The sequence below is a fragment of the Misgurnus anguillicaudatus genome, chromosome 25 (assembly GCF_027580225.2).
Source record: "Misgurnus anguillicaudatus chromosome 25, ASM2758022v2, whole genome shotgun sequence".
Taxonomy (NCBI): domain Eukaryota; kingdom Metazoa; phylum Chordata; class Actinopteri; order Cypriniformes; family Cobitidae; genus Misgurnus; species Misgurnus anguillicaudatus.
The window spans coordinates 7013028-7035237 of record NC_073361.2 but is presented as its reverse complement, the minus strand read 5'-3'; the positions used below and the strand labels follow the sequence as shown (position 1 = coordinate 7035237).

At 47.7% G+C, this 22210-nt stretch overlaps 31 non-coding genes across 31 annotated transcripts; all 31 read left to right on the top strand.

Annotated features, from left to right (window-relative positions):
• Window positions 1-533: 533 nt before the first annotated feature.
• trnal-aag (transfer RNA leucine (anticodon AAG)) lies at window positions 534-615 on the top strand. The gene has a single exon. It is a non-coding gene; the product is annotated as a tRNA-Leu (tRNA).
• A 387-nt stretch (window positions 616-1002) lies between these two features.
• Window positions 1003-1084, top strand: trnal-uag (transfer RNA leucine (anticodon UAG)). Its single transcript has one exon. It is a non-coding gene; the product is annotated as a tRNA-Leu (tRNA).
• Window positions 1085-1764: 680 nt separating this feature from the next.
• trnal-aag (transfer RNA leucine (anticodon AAG)) lies at window positions 1765-1846 on the top strand. The gene has a single exon. It is a non-coding gene; the product is annotated as a tRNA-Leu (tRNA).
• Window positions 1847-2234: 388 nt separating this feature from the next.
• Window positions 2235-2316, top strand: trnal-uag (transfer RNA leucine (anticodon UAG)). The gene has a single exon. It is a non-coding gene; the product is annotated as a tRNA-Leu (tRNA).
• Window positions 2317-2983: 667 nt separating this feature from the next.
• Window positions 2984-3065, top strand: trnal-aag (transfer RNA leucine (anticodon AAG)). The gene has a single exon. It is a non-coding gene; the product is annotated as a tRNA-Leu (tRNA).
• A 387-nt stretch (window positions 3066-3452) lies between these two features.
• Window positions 3453-3534, top strand: trnal-uag (transfer RNA leucine (anticodon UAG)). The gene has a single exon. It is a non-coding gene; the product is annotated as a tRNA-Leu (tRNA).
• A 681-nt stretch (window positions 3535-4215) lies between these two features.
• trnal-aag (transfer RNA leucine (anticodon AAG)) lies at window positions 4216-4297 on the top strand. Its single transcript has one exon. It is a non-coding gene; the product is annotated as a tRNA-Leu (tRNA).
• Window positions 4298-4684: 387 nt separating this feature from the next.
• On the top strand, window positions 4685-4766 carry trnal-uag (transfer RNA leucine (anticodon UAG)). The gene has a single exon. It is a non-coding gene; the product is annotated as a tRNA-Leu (tRNA).
• Window positions 4767-5446: 680 nt separating this feature from the next.
• Window positions 5447-5528, top strand: trnal-aag (transfer RNA leucine (anticodon AAG)). Its single transcript has one exon. It is a non-coding gene; the product is annotated as a tRNA-Leu (tRNA).
• Window positions 5529-5915: 387 nt separating this feature from the next.
• trnal-uag (transfer RNA leucine (anticodon UAG)) lies at window positions 5916-5997 on the top strand. Its single transcript has one exon. It is a non-coding gene; the product is annotated as a tRNA-Leu (tRNA).
• A 680-nt stretch (window positions 5998-6677) lies between these two features.
• On the top strand, window positions 6678-6759 carry trnal-aag (transfer RNA leucine (anticodon AAG)). The gene has a single exon. It is a non-coding gene; the product is annotated as a tRNA-Leu (tRNA).
• A 387-nt stretch (window positions 6760-7146) lies between these two features.
• trnal-uag (transfer RNA leucine (anticodon UAG)) lies at window positions 7147-7228 on the top strand. Its single transcript has one exon. It is a non-coding gene; the product is annotated as a tRNA-Leu (tRNA).
• Window positions 7229-7908: 680 nt separating this feature from the next.
• Window positions 7909-7990, top strand: trnal-aag (transfer RNA leucine (anticodon AAG)). Its single transcript has one exon. It is a non-coding gene; the product is annotated as a tRNA-Leu (tRNA).
• Window positions 7991-8377: 387 nt separating this feature from the next.
• Window positions 8378-8459, top strand: trnal-uag (transfer RNA leucine (anticodon UAG)). The gene has a single exon. It is a non-coding gene; the product is annotated as a tRNA-Leu (tRNA).
• A 681-nt stretch (window positions 8460-9140) lies between these two features.
• Window positions 9141-9222, top strand: trnal-aag (transfer RNA leucine (anticodon AAG)). The gene has a single exon. It is a non-coding gene; the product is annotated as a tRNA-Leu (tRNA).
• Window positions 9223-9609: 387 nt separating this feature from the next.
• On the top strand, window positions 9610-9691 carry trnal-uag (transfer RNA leucine (anticodon UAG)). Its single transcript has one exon. It is a non-coding gene; the product is annotated as a tRNA-Leu (tRNA).
• Window positions 9692-10371: 680 nt separating this feature from the next.
• Window positions 10372-10453, top strand: trnal-aag (transfer RNA leucine (anticodon AAG)). Its single transcript has one exon. It is a non-coding gene; the product is annotated as a tRNA-Leu (tRNA).
• A 387-nt stretch (window positions 10454-10840) lies between these two features.
• Window positions 10841-10922, top strand: trnal-uag (transfer RNA leucine (anticodon UAG)). Its single transcript has one exon. It is a non-coding gene; the product is annotated as a tRNA-Leu (tRNA).
• Window positions 10923-11602: 680 nt separating this feature from the next.
• Window positions 11603-11684, top strand: trnal-aag (transfer RNA leucine (anticodon AAG)). Its single transcript has one exon. It is a non-coding gene; the product is annotated as a tRNA-Leu (tRNA).
• A 372-nt stretch (window positions 11685-12056) lies between these two features.
• On the top strand, window positions 12057-12138 carry trnal-uag (transfer RNA leucine (anticodon UAG)). The gene has a single exon. It is a non-coding gene; the product is annotated as a tRNA-Leu (tRNA).
• A 680-nt stretch (window positions 12139-12818) lies between these two features.
• On the top strand, window positions 12819-12900 carry trnal-aag (transfer RNA leucine (anticodon AAG)). Its single transcript has one exon. It is a non-coding gene; the product is annotated as a tRNA-Leu (tRNA).
• A 1148-nt stretch (window positions 12901-14048) lies between these two features.
• Window positions 14049-14130, top strand: trnal-aag (transfer RNA leucine (anticodon AAG)). Its single transcript has one exon. It is a non-coding gene; the product is annotated as a tRNA-Leu (tRNA).
• Window positions 14131-14517: 387 nt separating this feature from the next.
• On the top strand, window positions 14518-14599 carry trnal-uag (transfer RNA leucine (anticodon UAG)). The gene has a single exon. It is a non-coding gene; the product is annotated as a tRNA-Leu (tRNA).
• A 680-nt stretch (window positions 14600-15279) lies between these two features.
• On the top strand, window positions 15280-15361 carry trnal-aag (transfer RNA leucine (anticodon AAG)). The gene has a single exon. It is a non-coding gene; the product is annotated as a tRNA-Leu (tRNA).
• Window positions 15362-15748: 387 nt separating this feature from the next.
• trnal-uag (transfer RNA leucine (anticodon UAG)) lies at window positions 15749-15830 on the top strand. Its single transcript has one exon. It is a non-coding gene; the product is annotated as a tRNA-Leu (tRNA).
• A 2229-nt stretch (window positions 15831-18059) lies between these two features.
• Window positions 18060-18141, top strand: trnal-uag (transfer RNA leucine (anticodon UAG)). The gene has a single exon. It is a non-coding gene; the product is annotated as a tRNA-Leu (tRNA).
• A 680-nt stretch (window positions 18142-18821) lies between these two features.
• Window positions 18822-18903, top strand: trnal-aag (transfer RNA leucine (anticodon AAG)). The gene has a single exon. It is a non-coding gene; the product is annotated as a tRNA-Leu (tRNA).
• Window positions 18904-19290: 387 nt separating this feature from the next.
• On the top strand, window positions 19291-19372 carry trnal-uag (transfer RNA leucine (anticodon UAG)). The gene has a single exon. It is a non-coding gene; the product is annotated as a tRNA-Leu (tRNA).
• A 680-nt stretch (window positions 19373-20052) lies between these two features.
• trnal-aag (transfer RNA leucine (anticodon AAG)) lies at window positions 20053-20134 on the top strand. Its single transcript has one exon. It is a non-coding gene; the product is annotated as a tRNA-Leu (tRNA).
• A 387-nt stretch (window positions 20135-20521) lies between these two features.
• Window positions 20522-20603, top strand: trnal-uag (transfer RNA leucine (anticodon UAG)). Its single transcript has one exon. It is a non-coding gene; the product is annotated as a tRNA-Leu (tRNA).
• Window positions 20604-21283: 680 nt separating this feature from the next.
• trnal-aag (transfer RNA leucine (anticodon AAG)) lies at window positions 21284-21365 on the top strand. The gene has a single exon. It is a non-coding gene; the product is annotated as a tRNA-Leu (tRNA).
• The last annotated feature ends 845 nt before the right edge of the window (window positions 21366-22210 follow it).

The window sequence follows — 22210 nt, the reverse complement described above, 5'->3', positions numbered from 1 at the left end:
TCTTATTTCAGAATACTAACAAATATCAAGTTGACTCTTATTCTTAGTTAATCGTAAACTGCTGTAATATGCTTGTGACTTGCGAATGTAATGTTCAGTTAACTTGAATGAAGCTGCCTTGATGCTCGATGCAGCCGCATATGTGAGCTCCGGACAACCAAAGCAACCCCTTTAAGTGGTAGCGTGGCCGTGCGGTTTAAGGCAGGGGTTTTCAAACCTGTCCTGGAGGACCACCAGCACTGCACACCCTGCACGCCTCCCCTTTGTGACACACCTCATTTAGTTACCTTAGACACCCAGTTCAGGTCTTGCAGTCTCTACTAATGAGCTGAAGATTTAAACCAGGTGTGTCTAATGAGGGAGACATGCAAATTGTGCAGTACTAGTGGTCCTCCAGGACAGGTTTGAAAACCCCTGGTCTAAGGCGCTGTAACTTGTGAATGTAATGTTCAGTTAACTTGAATGAAGCTGGCTTGATGCTCGATGCAGCCTGCATATGCGAGCTCTGGGCAACAAAAGCAACCCCTTTAAGTGGTAGCGTGGCCGAGCGGTCTAAGGCGCTGGATTAAGGCTCCAGTCTCTTCGGGGGCGTGGGTTCGAATCCCACCGCTGCCAGGAGCAATTTTAAAGAGGCTCAATTGCCAGCAGTCGGGCACTGTATCAGATTTCTGTAAGATAATCTGGAAAATAAAGTGGTTTTGGCATGCAAGAACATCCCACGTGTTAATTGGTTTGTCAGAAGCGCTTCCTTTAGATTTCTGTGGGAGCTTTGGGAATCTCACCTAATTTTTGATTTCAAGCAAACCCCATGGCTTCATTCGTTGTGTCAGATGTAATTTCTAAACGATAGAACTCTGTAGGATTTGGGATCTCCAGGAGTATGACTCAGCACAGCAGGACCTTAAAGACGATTCTCTCCCGCCAACGAGGTCCTCGAAATCAACTGAGGCTGTCCGTGGAGCTGCACCCTCCCCGAAACTCACCAGAGAGCTTTCTCCAAAGGGTAGCGTGGCCGAGCGGTCCAAGGCGCTGGATTTAGGCTCCAGTCTCTCCGGGGGCGTGGGTTCGAATCCCACCGCTGCCAGCAGTTGTTTTAAAGAGGCTCTATTGCCAGCAGTCAGCCACGCCAGATGGATAGGCGCTTTGGAAGTCTCACGTGGATCGTTTCTCAATCGGAAGGCTGCAGCCTCCTGGGGGTCGCGTTTCTAGGCTGCGTACGTTATAAAGACTCTCTTATTTCAGAATACTAACAAATATCAAGTTGACTCTTATTCTTAGTTAATCGTAAACTGCTGTAATATGCTTGTGACTTGCGAATGTAATGTTCAGTTAACTTGAATGAAGCTGCCTTGATGCTCGATGCAGCCGCATATGTGAGCTCCGGACAACCAAAGCAACCCCTTTAAGTGGTAGCGTGGCCGTGCGGTTTAAGGCAGGGGTTTTCAAACCTGTCCTGGAGGACCACTAGTACTGCACATTTTGCATGTTTCCCTTTTGTGACACACCTCATTCAGTTACCTTAGACACCCAGTTCAGGTCTTGCAGTCTCTACTAATGAGCTGAAGATTTAAACCAGGTGTGTCTAATGAGGGAGACATGCAAATTGTGCAGTACTAGTGGTCCTCCAGGACAGGTTTGAAAACCCCTGGTCTAAGGCGCTGTGACTTGTGAATGTAATGTTCAGTTAACTTGAATGAAGCTGGCTTGATGCTCGATGCAGCCTGCATATGCGAGCTCTGGGCAACAAAAGCAACCCCTTTAAGTGGTAGCGTGGCCGAGCGGTCTAAGGCGCTGGATTAAGGCTCCAGTCTCTTCGGGGGCGTGGGTTCGAATCCCACCGCTGCCAGGAGCAATTTTAAAGAGGCTCAATTGCCAGCAGTCGGGCACTGTATCAGATTTCTGTAAGATAATCTGGAAAATAAAGTGGTTTTGGCATGCAAGAACATCCCACGTGTTAATTGGTTTGTCAGAAGCGCTTCCTTTAGATTTCTGTGGGAGCTTTGGGAATCTCACCTAATTTTTGATTTCAAGCAAACCCCATGGCTTCATTCGTTGTGTCAGATGTAATTTCTAAACGATAGAACTCTGTAGGATTTGGGATCTCCAGGAGTATGACTCAGCACAGCAGGACCTTAAAGACGATTCTCTCCCGCCAACGAGGTCCTCGAAATCAACTGAGGCTGTCCGTGGAGCTGCACCCTCCCCGAAACTCACCAGAGAGCTTTGTTCCGAAGGGTAGCGTGGCCGAGCGGTCCAAGGCGCTGGATTTAGGCTCCAGTCTCTCCGGGGGCGTGGGTTCGAATCCCACCGCTGCCAGCAGTTGTTTTAAAGAGGCTCTATTGCCAGCAGTCAGCCACGCCAGATGGATAGGCGCTTTGGAAGTCTCACGTGGATCGTTTCTCAATCGGAAGGCTGCAGCCTCCTGGGGGTCGCGTTTCTAGGCTGCGTACGTTATAAAGACTCTCTTATTTCAGAATACTAACAAATATCAAGTTGACTCTTATTCTTAGTTAATCGTAAACTGCTGTAATATGCTTGTGACTTGCGAATGTAATGTTCAGTTAACTTGAATGAAGCTGCCTTGATGCTCGATGCAGCCGCATATGTGAGCTCCGGACAACCAAAGCAACCCCTTTAAGTGGTAGCGTGGCCGTGCGGTTTAAGGCAGGGGTTTTCAAACCTGTCCTGGAGGACCACTAGTACTGCACATTTTGCATGTTTCCCTTTTGTGACACACCTCATTCAGTTACCTTAGACACCCAGTTCAGGTCTAATGAGCTGAAGATTTAAACCAGGTGTGTCTAATGAGGGAGACATGCAAATTGTGCAGTACTAGTGGTCCTCCAGGACAGGTTTGAAAACCCCTGGTCTAAGGCGCTGTGACTTGTGAATGTAATGTTCTGTTAACTTGAATGAAGCTGGCTTGATGCTCGATGCAGCCTGCATATGCGAGCTCTGTGCAACAAAAGCAATCCCTTTAAGTGGTAGCGTGGCCGAGCGGTCTAAGGCGCTGGATTAAGGCTCCAGTCTCTTCGGGGGCGTGGGTTCGAATCCCACCGCTGCCAGGAGCAATTTTAAAGAGGCTCAATTGCCAGCAGTCGGGCACTGTATCAGATTTCTGTAAGATAATCTGGAAAATAAACTGGTTTTGGCATGCAAGAACATCCCACGAGTTAATTGGTTTGTCAGAAGCGCTTCCTTTACATTTCTGTGGGAGCTTTGGGAATCTCACCTAATTTTTGATTTCAAGCAAACCCCATGGCTTCATTTGTTGTGTCAGATGTAATTTCTAAACGATTGAACTCTGTAGGATTTGGGATCTCCAGGAGTATGACTCAGCACAGCAGGACCTTAAAGACGATTCTCTCCCGCCAACGAGGTCCTCGAAATCAACTGAGGCTGTCCGTGGAGCTGCACCCTCCCCGAAACTCACCAGAGAGCTTTCTCCAAAGGGTAGCGTGCCCGAGCGGTCCAAGGCGCTGGATTTAGGCTCCAGTCTCTCCGGGGGCGTGGGTTCGAATCCCACCGCTGCCAGCAGTTGTTTTAAAGAGGCTCTATTGCCAGCAGTCAGCCACGCCAGATGGATAGGCGCTTTGGAAGTCTCACGTGGATCGTTTCTCAATCGGAAGGCTGCAGCCTCCTGGGGGTCGCGTTTCAAGGCTGCGTACGTTATAAAGACTCTTTTTATTTCAGAATACTAACAAATATCAAGTTGACTCTTATTCTTAGTTAATCGTAAACTGCTGTAATATGCTTGTGACTTGCGAATGTAATGTTCAGTTTACTTGAATGAAGCTGCCTTGATGCTCGATGCAGCCGCATATGTGAGCTCCGGACAACCAAAGCAACCCCTTTAAGTGGTAGCGTGGCCGTGCGGTTTAAGGCAGGGGTTTTCAAACCTGTCCTGGAGGACCATTAGTACTGCACATTTTGCATGTTTCCCTTTTGTGACACACCTCATTCAGTTACCTTAGACACCCAGTTCAGGTCTTGCAGTCTCTACTAATGAGCTGAAGATTTAAACCAGGTGTGTCTAATGAGGGAGACATGCAAATTGTGCAGTACTAGTGGTCCTCCAGGACAGGTTTGAAAACCCCTGGTCTAAGGCGCTGTAACTTGTGAATGTAATGTTCAGTTAACTTGAATGAAGCTGGCTTGATGCTCGATGCAGCCTGCATATGCGAGCTCTGGGCAACAAAAGCAACCCCTTTAAGTGGTAGCGTGGCCGAGCGGTCTAAGGCGCTGGATTAAGTCTCCAGTCTCTTCGGGGGCGTGGGTTCGAATCCCACCGCTGCCAGGAGCAATTTTAAAGAGGCTCAATTGCCAGCAGTCGGGCACTGTATCAGATTTCTGTAAGATAATCTGGAAAATAAAGTGGTTTTGGCATGCAAGAACATCCCACGTGTTAATTGGTTTGTCAGAAGCGCTTCCTTTAGATTTCTGTGGGAGCTTTGGGAATCTCACCTAATTTTTGATTTCAAGCAAACCCCATGGCTTCATTCGTTGTGTCAGATGTAATTTCTAAACGATAGAACTCTGTAGGATTTGGGATCTCCAGGAGTATGACTCAGCACAGCAGGACCTTAAAGACGATTCTCTCCCGCCAACGAGGTCCTCGAAATCAACTGAGGCTGTCCGTGGAGCTGCACCCTCCCCGAAACTCACCAGAGAGCTTTCTCCAAAGGGTAGCGTGGCCGAGCGGTCCAAGGCGCTGGATTTAGGCTCTAGTCTCTCCGGGGGCGTGGGTTCGAATCCCACCACTGCCTGCAGTTGTTTTAAAGAGGCTCTATTGCCAGCAGTCAGCCACGCCAGATGGATAGGCGCTTTGGAAGTCTCACGTGGATCGTTTCTCAATCGGAAGGCTGCAGCCTCCTGGGGGTCGCGTTTCTAGGCTGCGTACGTTATAAAGACTCTCTTATTTCAGAATACTAACAAATATCAAGTTGACTCTTATTCTTAGTTAATCGTAAACTGCTGTAATATGCTTGTGACTTGCGAATGTAATGTTCAGTTAACTTGAATGAAGCTGCCTTGATGCTCGATGCAGCCGCATATGTGAGCTCCGGACAACCAAAGCAACCCCTTTAAGTGGTAGCGTGGCCGTGCGGTTTAAGGCAGGGGTTTTCAAACCTGTCCTGGAGGACCACTAGTACTGCACATTTTGCATGTTTCCCTTTTGTGACACACCTCATTCAGTTACCTTAGACACCCAGTTCAGGTCTTGCAGTCTCTACTAATGAGCTGAAGATTTAAACCAGGTGTGTCTAATGAGGGAGACATGCAAATTGTGCAGTACTAGTGGTCCTCCAGGACAGGTTTGAAAACCCCTGGTCTAAGGCGCTGTGACTTGTGAATGTAATGTTCTGTTAACTTGAATGAAGCTGGCTTGATGCTCGATGCAGCCTGCATATGCGAGCTCTGCGCAACAAAAGCAATCCCTTTAAGTGGTAGCGTGGCCGAGCGGTCTAAGGCGCTGGATTAAGGCTCCAGTCTCTTCGGGGGCGTGGGTTCGAATCCCACCGCTGCCAGGAGCAATTTTAAAGAGGCTCAATTGCCAGCAGTCGGGCACTGTATCAGATTTCTGTAAGATAATCTGGAAAATAAAGTGGTTTTGGCATGCAAGAACATCCCACGAGTTAATTGGTTTGTCAGAAGCGCTTCCTTTACATTTCTGTGGGAGCTTTGGGAATCTCACCTAATTTTTGATTTCAAGCAAACCCCATGGCTTCATTCGTTGTGTCAGATGTAATTTCTAAACGATAGAACTCTGTAGGATTTGGGATCTCCAGGAGTATGACTCAGCACAGCAGGACCTTAAAGACGATTCTCTCCCGCCAACGAGGTCCTCGAAATCAACTGAGGCTGTCCGTGGAGCTGCACCCTCCCCGAAACTCACCAGAGAGCTTTCTCCAAAGGGTAGCGTGGCCGAGCGGTCCAAGGCGCTGGATTTAGGCTCCAGTCTCTCCGGGGGCGTGGGTTCGAATCCCACCGCTGCCAGCAGTTGTTTTAAAGAGGCTCTATTGCCAGCAGTCAGCCACGCCAGATGGATATGCGTTTTGGAAGTCTCACGTGGATCGTTTCTCAATCGGAAGGCTGCAGCCTCCTGGGGGTCGCGTTTCTAGGCTGCGTACGTTATAAAGACTCTCTTATTTCAGAATACTAACAAATATCAAGTTGACTCTTATTCTTAGTTAATCGTAAACTGCTGTAATATGCTTGTGACTTGCGAATGTAATGTTCAGTTAACTTGAATGAAGCTGCCTTGATGCTCGATGCAGCCGCATATGTGAGCTCCGGACAACCAAAGCAACCCCTTTAAGTGGTAGCGTGGCCGTGCGGTTTAAGGCAGGGGTTTTCAAACCTGTCCTGGAGGACCACTAGTACTGCACATTTTGCATGTTTCCCTTTTGTGACACACCTCATTCAGTTACCTTAGACACCCAGTTCAGGTCTTGCAGTCTCTACTAATGAGCTGAAGATTTAAACCAGGTGTGTCTAATGAGGGAGACATGCAAATTGTGCAGTACTAGTGGTCCTCCAGGACAGGTTTGAAAACCCCTGGTCTAAGGCGCTGTAACTTGTGAATGTAATGTTCAGTTAACTTGAATGAAGCTGGCTTGATGCTCGATGCAGCCTGCATATGCGAGCTCTGGGCAACAAAAGCAACCCCTTTAAGTGGTAGCGTGGCCGAGCGGTCTAAGGCGCTGGATTAAGGCTCCAGTCTCTTCGGGGGCGTGGGTTCGAATCCCACCGCTGCCAGGAGCAATTTTAAAGAGGCTCAATTGCCAGCAGTCGGGCACTGTATCAGATTTCTGTAAGATAATCTGGAAAATAAAGTGGTTTTGGCATGCAAGAACATCCCACGTGTTAATTGGTTTGTCAGAAGCGCTTCCTTTAGATTTCTGTGGGAGCTTTGGGAATCTCACCTAATTTTTTATTTCAAGCAAACCCCATGGCTTCATTCGTTGTGTCAGATGTAATTTCTAAACGATAGAACTCTGTAGGATTTGGGATCTCCAGGAGTATGACTCAGCACAGCAGGACCTTAAAGACGATTCTCTCCCGCCAACGAGGTCCTCGAAATCAACTGAGGCTGTCCGTGGAGCTGCACCCTCCCCGAAACTCACCAGAGAGCTTTCTCCAAAGGGTAGCGTGGCCGAGCGGTCCAAGGCGCTGGATTTAGGCTCCAGTCTCTCCGGGGGCGTGGGTTCGAATCCCACCACTGCCTGCAGTTGTTTTAAAGAGGCTCTATTGCCAGCAGTCAGCCACGCCAGATGGATAGGCGCTTTGGAAGTCTCACGTGGATCGTTTCTCAATCGGAAGGCTGCAGCCTCCTGGGGGTCGCGTTTCTAGGCTGCGTACGTTATAAAGACTCTCTTATTTCAGAATACTAACAAATATCAAGTTAACTCTTATTCTTAGTTAATCGTAAACTGCTGTAATATGCTTGTGACTTGCGAATGTAATGTTCAGTTAACTTGAATGAAGCTGCCTTGATGCTCGATGCAGCCGCATATGTGAGCTCCAGACAACCAAAGCAACCCCTTTAAGTGGTAGCGTGGCCGTGCGGTTTAAGGCAGGGGTTTTCAAACCTGTCCTGGAGGACCACTAGTACTGCACATTTTGCATGTTTCCCTTTTGTGACACACCTCATTCAGTTACCTTAGACACCCAGTTCAGGTCTTGCAGTCTCTACGAATGAGCTGAAGATTTAAACCAGGTGTGTCTAATGAGGGAGACATGCAAATTGTGCAGTACTAGTGGTCCTCCAGGACAGGTTTGAAAACCCCTGGTCTAAGGCGCTGTGACTTGTGAATGTAATGTTCTGTTAACTTGAATGAAGCTGGCTTGATGCTCGATGCAGCCTGCATATGCGAGCTCTGCGCAACAAAAGCAATCCCTTTAAGTGGTAGCGTGGCCGAGCGATCTAAGGCGCTGGATTAAGGCTCCAGTCTCTTCGGGGGCGTGGGTTCGAATCCCACCGCTGCCAGGAGCAATTTTAAAGAGGCTCAATTGCCAGCAGTCGGGCACTGTATCAGATTTCTGTAAGATAATCTGGAAAATAAAGTGGTTTTGGCATGCAAGAAGATCCCACGAGTTAATTGGTTTGTCAGAAGCGCTTCCTTTACATTTCTGTGGGAGCTTTGGGAATCTCACCTAATTTTTGATTTCAAGCAAACCCCATGGCTTCATTCGTTGTGTCAGATGTAATTTCTAAACGATTGAACTCTGTAGGATTTGGGATCTCCAGGAGTATGACTCAGCACAGCAGGACCTTAAAGACGATTCTCTCCCGCCAACGAGGTCCTCGAAATCAACTGAGGCTGTCCGTGGAGCTGCACCCTCCCCGAAACTCACCAGAGAGCTTTCTCCAAAGGGTAGCGTGGCCGAGCGGTCCAAGGCGCTGGATTTAGGCTCCAGTCTCTCCGGGGGCGTGGGTTCGAATCCCACCGCTGCCAGCAGTTGTTTTAAAGAGGCTCTATTGCCAGCAGTCAGCCACGCCAGATGGATATGCGTTTTGGAAGTCTCACGTGGATCGTTTCTCAATCGGAAGGCTGCAGCCTCCTGGGGGTCGCGTTTCTAGGCTGCGTACGTTATAAAGACTCTTTTTATTTCAGAATACTAACAAATATCAAGTTGACTCTTATTCTTAGTTAATCGTAAACTGCTGTAATATGCTTGTGACTTGCGAATGTAATGTTCAGTTAACTTGAATGAAGCTGCCTTAATGCTCGATGCAGCCGCATATGTGAGCTCCGGACAACCAAAGCAACCCCTTTAAGTGGTAGCGTGGCCGTGCGGTTTAAGGCAGGGGTTTTCAAACCTGTCCTGGAGGACCACTAGTACTGCACATTTTGCATGTTTCCCTTTTGTGACACACCTCATTCAGTTACCTTAGACACCCAGTTCAGGTCTTGCAGTCTCTACTAATGAGCTGAAGATTTAAACCAGGTGTGTCTAATGAGGGAGACATGCAAATTGTGCAGTACTAGTGGTCCTCCAGGACAGGTTTGAAAACCCCTGGTCTAAGGCGCTGTGACTTGTGAATGTAATGTTCAGTTAACTTGAATGAAGCTGGCTTGATGCTTGATGCAGCCTGCATATGCGAGCTCTGGGCAACAAAAGCAACCCCTTTAAGTGGTAGCGTGGCCGAGCGGTCTAAGGCGCTGGATTAAGGCTCCAGTCTCTTCGGGGGCGTGGGTTCGAATCCCACCGCTGCCAGGAGCAATTTTAAAGAGGCTCAATTGCCAGCAGTCGGGCACTGTATCAGATTTCTGTAAGATAATCTGGAAAATAAAGTGGTTTTGGCATGCAAGAACATCCCACGAGTTAATTGGTTTGTCAGAAGCGCTTCCTTTACATTTCTGTGGGAGCTTTGGGAATCTCACCTAATTTTTGATTTCAAGCAAACCCCATGGCTTCATTCGTTGTGTCAGATGTAATTTCTAAACGATTGAACTCTGTAGGATTTGGAATCTCCAGGAGTATGACTCAGCACAGCAGGACCTTAAAGACGATTCTCTCCCGCCAACGAGGTCCTCGAAATCAACTGAGGCTGTCCGTGGAGCTGCACCCTCCCCGAAACTCACCAGAGAGCTTTCTCCAAAGGGTAGCGTGGCCGAGCGGTCCAAGGCGCTCGATTTAGGCTCCAGTCTCTCCGGGGGCGTGGGTTCGAATCCCACCGCTGCCAGCAGTTGTTTTAAAGAGGCTCTATTGCCAGCAGTCAGCCACGCCAGATGGATAGGCGCTTTGGAAGTCTCACGTGGATCGTTTCTCAATCGGAAGGCTGCAGCCTCCTGGGGGTCGCGTTTCTAGGCTGCGTACGTTATAAAGACTCTCTTATTTCAGAATACTAACAAATATCAAGTTGACTCTTATTCTTAGTTAATCGTAAACTGCTGTAATATGCTTGTGACTTGCGAATGTAATGTTCAGTTAACTTGAATGAAGCTGCCTTAATGCTCGATGCAGCCGCATATGTGAGCTCCGGACAACCAAAGCAACCCCTTTAAGTGGTAGCGTGGCCGTGCGGTTTAAGGCAGGGGTTTTCAAACCTGTCCTGGAGGACCACTAGTACTGCACATTTTGCATGTTTCCCTTTTGTGACACACCTCATTCAGTTACCTTAGACACCCAGTTCAGGTCTTGCAGTCTCTACTAATGAGCTGAAGATTTAAACCAGGTGTGTCTAATGAGGGAGACATGCAAATTGTGCAGTACTAGTGGTCCTCCAGGACAGGTTTGAAAACCCCTGGTCTAAGGCGCTGTAACTTGTGAATGTAATGTTCAGTTAACTTGAATGAAGCTGGCTTGATGCTCGATGCAGCCTGCATATGCGAGCTCTGGGCAACAAAAGCAACCCCTTTAAGTGGTAGCGTGGCCGAGCGGTCTAAGGCGCTGGATTAAGGCTCCAGTCTCTTCGGGGGCGTGGGTTCGAATCCCACCGCTGCCAGGAGCAATTTTAAAGAGGCTCAATTGCCAGCAGTCGGGCACTGTATCAGATTTCTGTAAGATAATCTGGAAAATAAAGTGGTTTTGGCATGCAAGAACATCCCACGTGTTAATTGGTTTGTCAGAAGCGCTTCCTTTAGATTTCTGTGGGAGCTTTGGGAATCTCACCTAATTTTTGATTTCAAGCAAACCCCATGGCTTCATTCGTTGTGTCAGATGTAATTTCTAAACGATAGAACTCTGTAGGATTTGGGATCTCCAGGAGTATGACTCAGCACAGCAGGACCTTAAAGACGATTCTCTCCCGCCAACGAGGTCCTCGAAATCAACTGAGGCTGTCCATGGGGCTGCACCTTCCCCGAAACTCACCAGAGAGCTTTCTCCAAAGGGTAGCGTGGCCGAGCGGTCCAAAGCGCTGGATTTAGGCTCCAGACTCTCCGGAGGCGTGGGTTCGAATCCCACCGCTGCCAGCAGTTGTTTTAAAGAGGCTCTATTGCCAGCAGTCAGCCACGCCAGATGGATAGGCGCTTTGGAAGTCTCACGTGGATTGTTTCTCAATCGGAAGGCTGCAGCCTCCTAGGGGTCGTGTTTCTAGGCTGCGTACGTTATAAAGACTCTCTTATTTCAGAATACTAACAAATATCAAGTTGACTCTTATTCTTAGTTAATCGTAAATTGCTGTAATATGCTTGTGACTTGCGAATGTAATGTTCAGTTAACTTGAATGAAGCTGCCTTGATGCTCGATGCAGCCGCATATGTGAGCTCCGGACAACCAAAGCAACCCCTTTAAGTGGTAGCGTGGCCGTGCGGTTTAAGGCAGGGGTTTTCAAACCTGTCCTGGAGGACCACTAGTACTGCACATTTTGCATGTTTCCCTTTTGTGACACACCTCATTCAGTTACCTTAGACACCCAGTTCAGGTCTTGCAGTCTCTACTAATGAGCTAAAGATTTAAACCAGGTGTGTCTAATGAGGGAGACATGCAAATTGTGCAGTACTAGTGGTCCTCCAGGACAGGTTTGAAAACCCCTTGTCTAAGGCACTGTGACTTGAGAATGTAATGTTCTGTTAACTTGAATGAAGCTGGCTTGATGCTCGATGCAGCCTGCATATGCGAGCTCTGCACAACAAAAGCAATCCCTTTAAGTGGTAGCGAGGCCGAGCGGTCTAAGGCGCTGGATTAAGGCTCCAGTCTCTTTGGGGGTGTGGGTTCGAATCCCACCGCTGCCAGGAGCAATTTGCCAGCAGTCGGGCACTGTATCAGATTTCTGTAAGATAATCTGGAAAATAAAGTGGTTTTGGCATGCAAGAACATCCCACGTGTTAATTGGTTTGTCAGAAGCGCTTCCTTTAGATTTCTGTGGGAGCTTTGGGAATCTAACCTAATTTTTGATTTCAAGCAAACCCCATGGCTTCATTTGTTGTGTCAGATGTAATTTCTAAACGATAGAACTCTGTAGGATTTGGGATCTCCAGGAGTATGACTCAGCACAGCAGGACCTTAAAGACGATTCTCTCCCGCCAACGAGGTCCTCGAAATCAACTGAGGCTGTCCGTGGGGCTGCACCCTCCCCGAAACTCACCAGAGTGCTTTTTCCAAAGGGTAGCGTGGCCGAGCGGTCCAAGGCGCTGGATTTAGGCTCCAGTCTCTCCGGGGGCGTGGGTTCGAATCCCACCGCTGCCAGCAGTTGTTTTAAAGAGGCTCTATTGCCAGCAGTCAGCCACGCCAGATGGATAGGCGCTTTGGAAGTCTCACGTGGATCGTTTCTCAATCGGAAGGCTGCAGCCTCCTGGGGGTCGCGTTTCTAGGCTGCGTACGTTATAAAGACTCTCTTATTTCAGAATACTAACTAATATCAAGTTGACTCTTATTCTTAGTTAATCGTAAACTGCTGTAATATGCTTGTGACTTGCGAATGTAATGTTCAGTTAACTTGAATGAAGCTGCCTTGATGCTCGATGCAGCCGCATATGTGAGCTCCGGACAACCAAAGCAACCCCTTTAAGTGGTAGCGTGGCCGTGCGGTTTAAGGCAGGGGTTTTCAAACCTGTCCTGGAGGACCACTAGTACTGCACATTTTGCATGTTTCCCTTTTGTGACACACCTCATTCAGTTACCTTAGACACCCAGTTCAGGTCTTGCAGTCTCTACTAATGAGCTGAAGATTTAAACCAGGTGTGTCTAATGAGGGAGACATGCAAATTGTGCAGTACTAGTGGTCCTCCGGGACAGGTTTGAAAACCCCTGGTCTAAGGCGCTGTGACTTGTGAATGTAATGTTCTGTTAACTTGAATGAAGCTGGCTTGATGCTCGATGCAGCCTGCATATGCGAGCTCTGCGCAACAAAAGCAACCCCTTTAAGTGGTAGCGTGGCCGAGCGGTCTAAGGCGCTGGATTAAGGCTCCAGTCTCTTCGGGGGCGTGGGTTCGAATCCCACCGCTGCCAGGAGCAATTTTAAAGAGGCTCAATTGCCAGCAGTCGGGCACTGTATCAGATTTCTGTAAGATAATCTGGAAAATAAACTGGTTTTGGCATGCAAGAACATCCCACGAGTTAATTGGTTTGTCAGAAGCGCTTCCTTTACATTTCTGTGGGAGCTTTGGGAATCTCACCTAATTTTTGATTTCAAGCAAACCCCATGGCTTCATTCATTGTGTCAGATGTAATTTCTAAACGATTGAACTCTGTAGGATTTGGGATCTCCAGGAGTATGACTCAGCACAGCAGGACCTTAAAGACGATTCTCTCCCGCCAACGAGGTCCTCGAAATCAACTGAGGCTGTCCGTGGAGCTGCACCCTCCCCGAAACTCACCAGAGAGTTTTCTCCAAAGGGTAGTGTGGCGAGTGGTCCAAGGCGCTGGATTTAGGCTCCAGTCTCTCCGGGGGCGTGGGTCCGAATCCCACCGCTGCCAGCAGTTGTTTTAAAGAGGCTCTATTGCCAGCAGTCAGCCACGCCAGATGGATAGGCGCTTTGGAAGTCTCACGTGGATCGTTTCTCAATCGGAAGGCTGCAGCCTCCTGGGGGTCGCGTTTCTAGGCTGCGTACGTTATAAAGACTCTCTTATTTCAGAATACTAACAAATATCAAGTTGACTCTTATTCTTAGTTAATCGTAAACTGCTGTAATATGCTTGTGACTTGCGAATGTAATGTTCAGTTAACTTGAATGAAGCTGCCTTGATGCTCGATGCAGCCGCATATGTGAGCTCCGGACAACCAAAGCAACCCCTTTAAGTGGTAGCGTGGCCGTGCGGTTTAAGGCAGGGGTTTTCAAACCTGTCCTGGAGGACCACTAGTACTGCACATTTTGCATGTTTCCCTTTTGTGACACACCTCATTCAGTTACCTTAGACACCCAGTTCAGGTCTTGCAGTCTCTACTAATGAGCTGAAGATTTAAACCAGGTGTGTCTAATGAGGGAGACATGCAAATTGTGCAGTACTAGTGGTCCTCCAGGACAGGTTTGAAAACCCCTGGTCTAAGGCGCTGTGACTTGTGAATGTAATGTTCAGTTAACTTGAATGAAGCTGGCTTGATGCTCGATGCAGCCTGCATATGCGAGCTCTGGGCAACAAAAGCAACCCCTTTAAGTGGTAGCGTGGCCGAGCGGTCTAAGGCGCTGGATTAAGGCTCCAGTCTCTTCGGGGGCGTGTTTTCGAATCCCACCGCTGCCAGGAGCAATTTTAAAGAGGCTCAATTGCCAGCAGTCGGGCACTGTATCAGATTTCTGTAAGATAATCTGGAAAATAAAGTGGTTTTGGCATGCAAGAACATCCCACGTGTTAATTGGTTTGTCAGAAGCGCTTCCTTTAGATTTCTGTGGGAGCTTTGGGAATCTCACCTAATTTTTGATTTCAAGCAAACCCCATGGCTTCATTCGTTGTGTCAGATGTAATTTCTAAACGATAGAACTCTGTAGGATTTGGGATCTCCAGGAGTATGACTCAGCACAGCAGGACCTTAAAGACGATTCTCTCCCGCCAACGAGGTCCTCGAAATCAACTGAGGCTGTCCGTGGAGCTGCACCCTCCCCGAAACTCACCAGAGAGCTTTCTCCAAAGGGTAGCGTGGCCGAGCGGTCCAAGGCGCTGGATTTAGGCTCCAGTCTCTCCGGGGGCGTGGGTTCGAATCCCACCGCTGCCAGCAGTTGTTTTAAAGAGGCTCTATTGCCAGCAGTCAGCCACGCCAGATGGATAGGCGCTTTGGAAGTCTCACGTGGATCGTTTCTCAATCGGAAGGCTGCAGCCTCCTGGGGGTCGGGTTTCTAGGCTGCGTACGTTATAAAGACTCTCTTATTTCAGAATACTAACAAATATCAAGTTGACTCTTATTCTTAGTTAATCGTAAATTGCTGTAATATGCTTGTGACTTGCGAATGTAATGTTCAGTTAACTTGAATGAAGCTGCCTTGATGCTCGATGCAGCCGCATATGTGAGCTCCGGACAACCAAAGCAACCCCTTTAAGTGGTAGCGTGGCCGTGCGGTTTAAGGCAGGGGTTTTCAAACCTGTCCTTGAGGACCACTAGTACTGCACATTTTGCATGTTTCCCTTTTGTGACACACCTCATTCAGTTACCTTAGACACCCAGTTCAGGTCTTGCAGTCTCTACTAATGAGCTGAAGATTTAAACCAGGTGTGTCTAATGAGGGAGACATCCAAATTGTGCAGTACTAGTGTTCCTCCAGGACAGATTTGAAAACCCCTGGTCTAAGGCGCTGTGACTTGTGAATGTAATGTTCTGTTAACTTGAATGAAGCTGGCTTGATGCTCGATGCAGCCTGCATATGCGAGCTCTGCGCAACAAAAGCAACCCCTTTAAGTGGTAGCGTGGCCGAGCGGTCTAAGGCGTTGGATTAAGGCTCCAGTCTCTTCGGGGGCGTGGGTTCGAATCCCACCGCTGCCAGGAGCAATTTTAAAGAGGCTCAATTGCCAGCAGTCGGGCACTGTATCAGATTTCTGTAAGATAATCTGGAAAATAAAGTGGTTTTGGCATGCAAGAACATCCCACGAGTTAATTGGTTTGTCAGAAGCGCTTCCTTTAGATTTCTGTGGGAGCTTTCGGAATCTCACCTAATTTTTGATTTCAAGCAAACCCCATGGCTTCATTCGTTGTGTCAGATGTAATTTCTAAACGATAGAACTCTGTAGGATTTGGGATCTCCAGGAGTATGACTCAGCACAGCAGGACCTTAAAGAAGATTCTCTCCCGCCAACGAGGTCCTCGAAATCAACTGAGGCTGTCCGTGGAGCTGCACCCTCCCCGAAACTCACCAGAGAGCTTTCTCCAAAGGGTAGCGTGGCCGAGCGGTCCAAGGCGCTGGATTTAGGCTCCAGTCTCTCCGGGGGCGTGGGTTCGAATCCCACCCCTGCCAGCAGTTGTTTTAAAGAGGCTCTATTGCCAGCAGTCAGCCACGCCAGATGGATAGGCGCTTTGGAAGTCTCACGTGGATCGTTTCTCAATCGGAAGGCTGCAGCCTCCTGGGGGTCGCGTTTCTAGGCTGCGTACGTTATAAAGACTCTCTTATTTCAGAATACTAACAAATATCAAGTTGACTCTTATTCTTAGTTAATCGTAAACTGCTGTAATATGCTTGTGACTTGCGAATGTAATGTTCAGTTAACTTGAATGAAGCTGCCTTGATGCTCGATGCAGCCGCATATGTGAGCTCCGGACAACCAAAGCAACCCCTTTAAGTGGTAGCGTGGCCGTGCGGTTTAAGGCAGGGGTTTTCAAACCTGTCCTGGAGGACCACTAGTACTGCACATTTTGCATGTTTCCCTTTTGTGACACACCTCATTCAGTTACCTTAGACACCCAGTTCAGGTCTTGCAGTCTCTACTAATGAGCTGAAGATTTAAACCAGGTGTGTCTAATGAGGGAGACATGCAAATTGTGCAGTACTAGTGGTCCTCCAGGACAGGTTTGAAAACCCCTGGTCTAAGGCGCTGTGACTTGTGAATGTAATGTTCAGTTAACTTGAATGAAGCTGGCTTGATGCTCGATGCAGCCTGCATATGCGAGCTCTGGGCAACAAAAGCAACCCCTTTAAGTGGTAGCGTGGCCGAGCGGTCTAAGCCGCTGGATTAAGGCTCCAGTCTCTTCGGGGGCGTGTGTTCGAATCCCACTGCTGCCAGGAGCAATTTTAAAGAGGCTCAATTGCCAGCAGTCGGGCACTGTATCAGATTTCTGTAAGATAATCTGGAAAATAAAGTGGTTTTGGCATGCAAGAACATCCCACGTGTTAATTGGTTTGTCAGAAGCGCTTCCTTTAGATTTCTGTGGGAGCTTTGGGAATCTCACCTAATTTTTGATTTCAAGCAAACCCCATGGCTTCATTCGTTGTGTCAGATGTAATTTCTAAACGATAGAACTCTGTAGGATTTGGGATCTCCAGGGGCCTCATTTATCAAACGTGCGTACGCACAGAAGTGTGCATAAAGTGTGCGTAGGAACAGTTTTACGCAAAGTGTGGAATTTATCAAATTGCACTTATACGTAGAAATGTGTGTAAATATACGCACACCTCTGAGTATGCGTACGCAGAGCATCTAGTGGTAGAATAGCGATACTACATATTGGTCCCTGTTCCATTGATTTAAGAAGTGTCTATTTTTTATCCACAAGCAGGTGTTAAAAATGATTAATGTCAGTATGGTAACAGCAAATAATTATAATGATTTATTTGTGATATGTATCTGTAACTGTGAAAGCTCTACATGTGATTTGTATAAATGAAGTCTCCGACAAATGCTTGACACAGTGCAATGGCTTATCTTGCGTTATTGGAAGACTTGGCAAATATAATCCATTCCGCCGGTAGCGCGTTTTCAAAGATCGCGCCAATGATGCTGGTTATATATGCTGCTGTCCAAGGTGGAAAGTTGTCTGTCCTCCTCCAGTTGCACTCGTTTCACGTCGGTGTGCTGTGACGCGTTTTTTTTTTTTTTTTTTTTTGCTGATAATTTAATGTCAAACCACTTTTTTATTTCTGGAAGTGTTCTCTCCTCATATTCAACGGAATTAATATCACTAGTAACATGTTCCCATGTAGATTTGTTTTCTTTTGTTAGTCATTCCTCCCACACTAAGTAAACCAAACAGGATGTGTTATTAGGATTTAACCTCATCCAGCAGTAACTCAATTTCTGTGTCTGTAAAATTCCTCTTTTACGCTGTCTTTGTCATTATTGCGATGAGGGAAAAAGCACAACCACGTGACATAAAACGGAAGGTGTTGTCACCATATATGGTTCATTGGAGGCGTTTCGGAATGCAAATGACTATGAACGTGCACGAGCATTGTGCTTAAGAACAAGTGGGATTTATCATCAAGGATTACTTACTGATGTGCGTACGAACCACGTGCGCACGTTTGATAAATCCCGATTTTTTTGTACTTAGGCACATTCTAAATTTCATTCGTAGGTACAAATATAGAACATTTTCTACGCAATGTTGATAAATGAGGCCCCAGGAGTATGACTCAGCACAGCAGGACCTTAAAGACGATTCTCTCCCGCCAACGAGGTCCTCGAAATCAACTGAGGCTGTCCGTGGAGCTGCACCCTCCCCGAAACTCACCAGAGAGCTTTCTCCAAAGGGTAGCGTGGCCGAGCGGTCCAAGGCGCTGGATTTAGGCTCCAGTCTCTCCGGGGGCGTGGGTTCGAATCCCACCGCTGCCAGCAGTTGTTTTAAAGAGGCTCTATTGCCAGCAGTCAGCCACGCCAGATGGATAGGCGCTTTGGTAGTCTCACGTGGATCGTTTCTCAATCGGAAGGCTGCAGCCTCCTGGGGGTCGCGTTTCTAGGCTGCGTACGTTATAAAGACTCTCTTATTTCAGAATACTAACAAATATCAAGTTGACTCTTATTCTTAGTTAATCGTAAATTGCTGTAATATGCTTGTGACTTGCGAATGTAATGTTCAGTTAACTTGAATGAAGCTGCCTTGATGCTCGATGCAGCCGCATATGTGAGCTCCGGACAACCAAAGCAACCCCTTTAAGTGGTAGCGTGGCCGTGCGGTTTAAGGCAGGGGTTTTCAAACCTGTCCTTGAGGACCACTAGTACTGCACATTTTGCATGTTTCCCTTTTGTGACACACCTCATTCAGTTACCTTAGACACCCAGTTCAGGTCTTGCAGTCTCTACTAATGAGCTGAAGATTTAAACCAGGTGTGTCTAACGAGGGAGACATGCAAATCGTGCAGCACTAGTGGTCCCCCAGGACAGGTCCGAAAACCCCTGGTCTAAGGTGCTGTGACTTGTGAATGTAATGTTCTGTTAACTTGAATGAAGCTGGCTTGATGCTCGATGCAGCCTGCATATGCGAGCTCTGCGCAACAAAAGCAACCCCTTTAAGTGGTAGCGTGGTCGAGCGGTCTAAGGCGCTGGATTAAGGCTCCAGTCTTTTCGGGGGCGTGGGTTCGAATCCCACCGCTGCCAGGAGCAATTTTAAAGAGGCTCAATTGCCAGCAGTCGGGCACTGTATCAGATTTCTGTAAGATAATCTGGAAAATAAAGTGGTTTTGGCATGCAAGAACATCCCACGAGTTAATTGGTTTGTCAGAAGCGCTTCCTTTACATTTCTGTGGGAGCTTTGGGAATCTCACCTAATTTTTGATTTCAAGCAAACCCCATGGCTTCATTCGTTGTGTCAGATGTAATTTCTAAACGATAGAACTCTGTAGGATTTGGGATCTCCAGGAGTATGACTCAGCACAGCAGGACCTTAAAGACGATTCTCTCCCGCCAACGAGGTCCTCGAAATCAACTGAGGCTGTCCGTGGAGCTGCACCCTCCCCGAAACTCACCAGAGAGCTTTCTCCAAAGGGTAGCGTGGCCGAGGGGTCCAAGGCGCTGGATTTAGGCTCCAGTCTCTCCGGGTGCGTGGGTTCGAATCCCACCGCTGCCAGCAGTTGTTTTAAAGAGGCTCTATTGCCAGCAGTCAGCCACGCCAGATGGATAGGCACTTTGGAAGTCTCACGTGGATCGTTTCTCAATCGGAAGGCTGCAGCCTCCTGGGGGTCGCGTTTCTAGGCTGCGTACGTTATAAAGACTCTCTTATTTCAGAATACTAACAAATATCAAGTTGACTCTTATTCTTAGTTAATCGTAAACTGCTGTAATATGCTTGTGACTTGCGAATGTAATGTTCAGTTAACTTGAATGAAGCTGCCTTGATGCTCGATGCAGCCGCATATGTGAGCTCCGGACAACCAAAGCAACCCCTTTAAGTGGTAGCGTGGCCGTGCGGTTTAAGGCAGGGGTTTTCAAACCTGTCCTGGAGGACCACTAGTACTGCACATTTTGCATGTTTCCCTTTTGTGACACACCTCATTCAGTTACCTTAGACACCCAGTTCAGGTCTTGCAGTCTCTACTAATGAGCTGAAGATTTAAACCAGGTGTGTCTAATGAGGGAGACATGCAAATTGTGCAGTACTAGTGGTCCTCCAGGACAGGTTTGAAAACCCCTGGTCTAAGGCGCTGTGACTTGTGAATGTAATGTTCAGTTAACTTGAATGAAGCTGGCTTGATGCTCGATGCAGCCTGCATATGCGAGCTCTGGGCAACAAAAGCAACCCCTTTAAGTGGTAGCGTGGCCGAGCGGTCTAAGGCGCTGGATTAAGGCTCCAGTCTCTTCGGGGGCGTGGGTTCGAATCCCACCGCTGCCAGGAGCAATTTTAAAGAGGCTCAATTGCCAGCAGTCGGGCACTGTATCAGATTTCTGTAAGATAATCTGGAAAATAAAGTGGTTTTGGCATGCAAGAACATCCCACGTGTTAATTGGTTTGTCAGAAGCGCTTCCTTTAGATTTCTGTGGGAGCTTTGGGAATCTCACCTAATTTTTGATTTCAAGCAAACCCCATGGCTTCATTCGTTGTGTCAGATGTAATTTCTAAACGATAGAACTCTGTAGGATTTGGGATCTCCAGGAGTATGACTCAGCACAGCAGGACCTTAAAGACGATTCTCTCCCGCCAACGAGGTCCTCGAAATCAACTGAGGCTGTCCGTGGAGCTGCACCCTCCCCGAAACTCACCAGAGAGCTTTCTCCAAAGGGTAGCGTGGCCGAGCGGTCCAAGGCGCTGGATTTAGGCTCCAGTCTCTCCGGGGGCGTGGGTTTGAATCCCACCGCTGCCAGCAGTTGTTTTAAAGAGGCTCTATTGCCAGCAGTCAGCCACGCCAGATGGATAGGCGCTTTGGAAGTCTCACGTGGATCGTTTCTCAATCGGAAGGCTGCAGCCTCCTGGGGGTCGCGTTTCTAGGCTGCGTACGTTAAAAAGACTCTCTTATTTCAGAATACTAACAAATATCAAGTTGACTCTTATTCTTAGTTAATCGTAAATTGCTGTAATATGCTTGTGACTTGCGAATGTAATGTTCAGTTAACTTGAATGAAGCTGCCTTGATGCTCGATGCAGCCGCATATGTGAGCTCCGGACAACCAAAGCAACCCCTTTAAGTGGTAGCGTGGCCGTGCGGTTTAAGGCAGGGGTTTTCAAACCTGTCCTTGAGGACCACTAGTACTGCACATTTTGCATGTTTCCCTTTTGTGACACACCTCATTCAGTTACCTTAGACACCCAGTTCAGGTCTTGCAGTCTCTACTAATGAGCTGAAGATTTAAACCAGGTGTGTCTAATGAGGGAGACATGCAAATTGTGCAGTACTAGTGGTCCTCCAGGACAGGTTTGAAAACCCCTGGTCTAAGGTGCTGTGACTTGTGAATGTAATGTTCTGTTAACTTGAATGAAGCTGGCTTGATGCTCGATGCAGCCTGCATATGCGAGCTCTGTGCAACAAAAGCAACCCCTTTAAGTGGTAGCGTGGTCGAGCGGTCTAAGGTGCTGGATTAAGGCTCCAGTCTCTTCGGGGGCGTGGGTTCGAATCCCACCCCTGCCAGGAGCAATTTTAAAGAGGCTCAATTGCCAGCAGTCGGGCACTGTATCAGATTTCTGTGAGATAATCTGGAAAATAAAGTGGTTTTGGCATGCAAGAACATCCCACGAGTTAATTGGTTTGTCAGAAGCGCTTCCTTTACATTTCTTTGGGAGCTTTGGGAATCTCACCTAATTTTTGATTTCAAGCAAACCCCATGGCTTCATTCGTTGTGTCAGATGTAATTTCTAAACGATAGAACTCTGTAGGATTTGGGATCTCCAGGAGTATGACTCAGCACAGCAGGACCTTAAAGACGATTCTCTCCCGCCAACGAGGTCCTCGAAATCAACTGAGGCTGTCCGTGGAGCTGCACCCTCCCCGAAACTCACCAGAGAGCTTTCTCCAAAGGGTAGCGTGGCTGTTACGACCTTGTGCTCCCTTTCCTTTCCTGCTGGTGGCAGAATCTCTTGGAAGCGTGTGGTTGATTGCACGCCCCTGTTGCCTGACTACATTGTCTGATTGGGGAGCAAATAAATGATGGACTGAGGCATCTCTTGTTACTTTCTCTGGGGAATGGCAGTCTCCAGAGAAGTCATCTGTACTCCTGCATTTTCTTCCGTTTCACATTTAACAACATTCCTTACCTTTTTGGATTATTATTTTGTATTGTTTAAGTCCCTAGACATTACTATATTCTTTGTAATGGTTTCATTTTTACTTTAATAAATTTGTCTTGCAAGAGAAATCATCTGTGCAAGTGTGAACCTATTTTGTGTTACGGTCGAGAACGAGCCGGCCGTGACATGAAATGGGGTCTCGTCCGCGATCTTTTGGTATAGGAATGTTGGTGAGTAATGTTATGTGAT